The sequence below is a fragment of the Haemaphysalis longicornis genome, unplaced genomic scaffold (assembly GCF_048455015.1).
Source record: "Haemaphysalis longicornis isolate Haplotype H1 unplaced genomic scaffold, Haemaphysalis longicornis Haplotype H1 scaffold_10, whole genome shotgun sequence".
Classification (NCBI taxonomy): Eukaryota; Metazoa; Arthropoda; class Arachnida; order Ixodida; family Ixodidae; genus Haemaphysalis; species Haemaphysalis longicornis.
Genome location: NW_027526204.1, coordinates 100956140 through 100961287, shown reverse-complemented (window position 1 = coordinate 100961287; position 5148 = coordinate 100956140). Strand labels below are relative to the sequence as shown.

General features: G+C 45.8%; 1 pseudogene; it reads left to right on the top strand.

Moving 5' to 3' along the window:
* Window positions 1-3371: 3371 nt before the first annotated feature.
* On the top strand, window positions 3372-4362 carry LOC144159981 (uncharacterized; annotated as a pseudogene).
* The last annotated feature ends 786 nt before the right edge of the window (window positions 4363-5148 follow it).

Sequence of the window (5148 nt, the reverse complement as noted above, 5' to 3'; positions counted from 1 at the left end):
CAGTAATTGCTCTGATAGCCTCTCTGTTCATTGCTTCCATTGGATCCCGCTGTGTTACCGTCAAATTCTGGAACTGAGCATAGTGCACCATGCGCGGTTGTAAAACTGCTCCCACTATTTTCGCACCACGTGTGAGCTGCTCCAGCAGCTTTGGGAACAATGCGGCGTACTAGTTATAGCATGTGAGCATTTATTGTACGCCTGAGCAAGCCAAGCTGTCGCCGTTCCTGACTGGTGTATCAGCCACCCCATTACTTTGATTGTTGGGCTCTCTTGCAGTGGTTGCCCAGCCAGTTGAACGCAGATGGGATAAGCAGAAAGCTTTCGGTGGCCCCAGCGGTATCTAGTGGATGTGTATGTTGTTTTACTCATTGAAAGCTGAAGGCCCACCTAAGAGACAAAGGTTGCCGTGACATCTACGGCTGATTGTAGGGAACTTTCTTGAGTTTCAATGTCCTGATGAGTGCTTTACACGGTGATGTCATCGGTGTAAAGCACACATTTGACACCCGGAAAGTCATGAAGGCGCCATGCCAGTTGTATTGAGGCCATATTACACAAAGTTGGGGCCAATACTGATCTTTATGGCGCACCACGTCTAGGAACAAAGGATCGAACAGCTTCTCCATGAAGGCGTATGGCAAACGTCCTGTCTTGAACGAATGATTGGACGAACTGCCGCACTCGCATGGAAGGTGGAGCATATCAATTGAATTCACTACAGCAGCGTGACTGACTTTGTCATACGCTCTTTGGATTTACATTGCTAGGATGGTCTGTACACCATGGCTGCGGGTTGACGACCATGGTGATGCTGCTAAAACACTAAGCCCGTCCTCCGTGCCAAGTGATGGACGAAATTCGATTTCTCAGGGTGGTAATACCTATGCTATTCAAGTCACAACGACAAGAGTGTGGCTAGCATTTTCTCTATAACCTTGCAAACCGTTGCCGTAAGTGATATTAGCCGGCGGTTTTTTGTACCATCGCTGGCCTGCCAGGTTTTCGTATAGGAACGACATGCCCCCCTTTGCGGCTGCCAGGGATGACTCCACTAAGCCATACGTCATTGCCTGAATCATGCAGCTGAGAGAGGACATTATTGCTTAAGTTCTCGTAGGCTTTTTTGCGAATAGCGTCTGGTCCAGACGCAGTTTTTCGCTTAGCACAGTCTATTGCCGCAAGCAATTCGGCGATCGTAAAAGCCGTGCCAATATCATCATTGTCAGAAGGCAATGGAAGCTTGTCTACACGTGCAGGGAGGAATCTTGGGCAAGGCAGGAGGTTTGGGACAGCTGTCGCTTCATAAAACGGAAAGAACGCTCTGGCCACGTCCTTGGCGAAATCTTCGGGGCACAACCTAGCGGCAAAGCAAGCCCAGGCAGCCGGATATGGGGGTCGCCCTCCACATTCCACCACTCGCCATGTTCGCCAGAGAGAGGCATTCGATGTCTTCGAGGAAAACCCACTGAGATATTTTTGGATACACTGGCCATTAAACTATACTAACGTGTACATAAGATGACATTCAAAAACGTATGTCAGAAATCAAGCCAAACAATTATTTTCTGGAAGCATTAAGAACAATGTATCTTTTTACACCTTCGAAAACCACTTTCTAGCCAGTAATCACCATTATTATCCTTGTCGCCGTTATTAGAGCCCCAGCAATACAGGTATCCCCAGGACCGATGCTTGATTAATCCGACACTGACCGTGAACGTCGGGCCTTAGGCATAAAAACATCAACTGACGCCGTCGCTTCCTGCGCGAGATATAAGGCAAATGCCGCAACTGGCACCCGTCTCCAGACCTGTGGCGCACCCGAGCTTTTTCCTCTTGCTTCAACGGACACTGTAATAGGCAGTCAGGCTCTCGGCTTTGACACACAGCCATCCACGAAAGCCTGACAACCGGAAAACTGATGAACATCACCGTCATACCAATCTTCAACGGTGCAATGTCGTTGCTGCGCATCCTGGTCTGCCGAACTGCCGCGGACGCTATTTATCAGGCATCGTGCGAACCAGCCGTCCGAATTAGCTCGGTTCGGTTGGGACGGCTGCATTGCAGTGGCCCAGTGAGCAACTGCAAGGGTGTACCTATTGTACCGCACGGCATGCAATCATTCCTATTTGTTCCTTGTGCTGCTATCGCCCCACTTCAATATATTAGCATGAATTTGAGGTAGACAGTGCTTTTACGGTGTTTTACTGGTGCCTACAAAGCCTACTTTGGCGTTTCTGCCTAAATGCCGAGTTTAAAAATCAGTGCCTATGTGAACATTATTTAGCCTCAAATTTTGCTTTTAAGTTCAGTTTCAGATTGTTATTCGTTCCACTAGGCACCATTAACTGTTCGGAAATATGGGGTTTAACATATTCATCTAGTTCAAACAACTCATCCGCCGTGGTGGCCCAGTGGCTAAAGGGGTGAGGTGAGGTGACTGTGAGAGGGAAAGAGGTTCCCAGCCTGCACCACATATGTATCACAGGGAGAGAAAGGGAAGGGGGGGGTAGAAATATTGGTTGAGGTAGTGGCTCAAAGGTGGTTGGGGCAGGAAAAGGAAGGGGTAATGGGGAAGAGAAGATAGATCAGCGACCACCGCCCGGGAACGGGTAAACTATCAGCGGGCTTTCTTTTGTTTTTTGTTTTGAACATGAAAGGAAAATTTCCTTGTTTGAAACGAAAAATCAGAAAACTCCACAAGTATTAAAAGAAAAATAACAAACTCTAAACCTTATGAACACTTCGTTCTAAAAATTGATCTTCACTGTCGACTTGGATCCTTGGTAGACGTCTTGACTTGTTTCTTCGTGTTCTTGAACTTTACTTGATTCTTGATGCTTTGATCTTGGTTTGTTGATCTTGTTCTTCATGATTTGTTCGTGACATGACTTGACCGGGTATATAGATCTGTAACGCCTGATGGTTTGTGATTATGTGTTGTTGGTGTTCTGCTTGATTTCCTTGTGTTGTTATGGTGTAAGAAGGGAATGACTGGAGACGTGGGCGGAGGAAGCCTCACCAACATGGCGTTTCTGCTCCATCCCCGTATCATATCCCATCTTTTATATTGTCGTGATTGATCGTGTTGGTGTTCTGTTATGTTTGGTCCATTATTATGCTTGTAGAATGAATTCGTTAATTTTTAAAACCATCTCTTTTAAAATTATTCTTGTTTCCTCTTTCTTAATTATTTTAGGTTTTCTGTTCTCTAAGTGCTCTCCTAGTTTTTTAACGAGCCTCTTCCTTTCATTAATTCGTCACCCCATTTGCCGGCCTTATCGGACCTGTGCGACTACATATACAGCCATCACCTCGACCAAGCCTTCAGTGGGCACGGGAGCAGCTCCTGCAGAAAGGCTGACATGCCGCACTTTTGTGTTTCCCAGGTGTGTACCTCACTTTTTTCGAAAAAAAGCGATAATCGCTGTCTGCTCCTGTTCCCGTGCCCACAAGTGCTCTGTGAAATTGCTCATGAATGTTTTTCGATGGCTTTATTGTTACTGTGCTCGGGTGATGTGGAATTAAACCCAGGGCCAACAACTCGCTCTACAGCCGCACTAGAAATAGAAACATTACCGGAAGAACCATCACAGCAAATGAACGTGATTTTTCAGCTACTCAAAGACCTTCAGTCCCGTTCTGTGCAATCCGCCGAAAGCCAGACTAAATTAGCTGCTGACATAAAATCAATTAAAGCAGGCCAAGAGCAAATCGAGACCAAACTTGGACATATACAGAAACGACTTGATGAACTACAAGAAAAAACCAAGGCACTGGATCTGGACGGGGAAAGAATGGCCAGCATGCAAGAATCGATTGATTACCTAACCACACAGCAGGACACTCTGCAGTTGCGAATAGACGAACTAGAAGATAGGTCGCGGCGCGAAAACCTACTTTTTATGGCATTCCGGACGCTCAAGAAAGCTGGGAGCAATCCGAAACCAGTATAGTTGGGGCTATCAGCGGCGTCGTTGACCCTCTCCCGCAAAATGCCATTGAGCGAGCTCATAGGCTGGGAGTGTACCATCCAAACAAGTGCCGCCCTATCATTGTCAAGTTCTCAAGTTACAAACTGAAAGACTCCGTACTCGCTGTCCGCAAAATTTAAAGGAAAAGGACATCACAATAAGCGAAGATTTTTCCCCAGCTACCCGACACGCTCGCAAAAGGCTACTTGAATTTGGAAAAAACCAGTCTAACGCCCCTGCATATAAACTACGCTACAACAAACTTACGATTAACAAAACGCAATTCGTCTACGACTCAGCAACAGATAGCGTCAAGGAGCATGCGCTACACCACGCTACTGCTAACGATCAGGTCACATCATCGCCACGCGCTGCTACATAGGTAGACGCGAGGGGAAGTGGTCATCCACTATCACACGTGACAATCCTTTTCACTAACATTCGAAGCGTTATCAACAAGCGAGACCAAATAACTTCTGCTATAGATACTTGTAACGCTGACATTCTTGCTCTCACAGAAACCTGGCTACACACACAAATTCACGAGCACGAACTTTTTCTGCCCTCAGATAAATTTTCTATTTTTCGATGCGACCGTACTGCCCGTAAAGGTGGTGGCGTTATTTTGGTGGCGTTCTTCCTTCCCAGTGCATTCATATTAACAGCGAGTTGGAGATTACATGGGCACTAATCGAACTTAGTTTTCAAAAAATCATTATCGGCGTTTGTTACCGGCCACCAAATTTTTCCTGCAACTTCGTGAATGAACTACATGACGTAATTAATCTGGTCTCATCAAGATATCCCGATTTACCTATGTTTTTGCTTGGCGATTTTAACCTGCCGAACATATCATGGACTTCAGAACCACCGATTATGCAGCCTTACTCGACTCTTAGCCAAGAGTTCCTGCACTTATGCACTGTCTTCTCCCTCACTCAACTTATTACTCAGCCAACACGATTAACCAAAGTTGCTTCGAACACTCTAGATCTCGTACTAACGTCGAGGCCAGAACTTGTCTCGGATAATACACTGTCACCTGGCTTAAGTGATCATTCATTAATATCATTCCACTTAAATATTCAGCGTGCCAAGAAGCTTAAAAAAATAAAAATGATTAAAAACTATTCAAAAGCAAACTTTGAAGCCATTAACAGTGAACTTG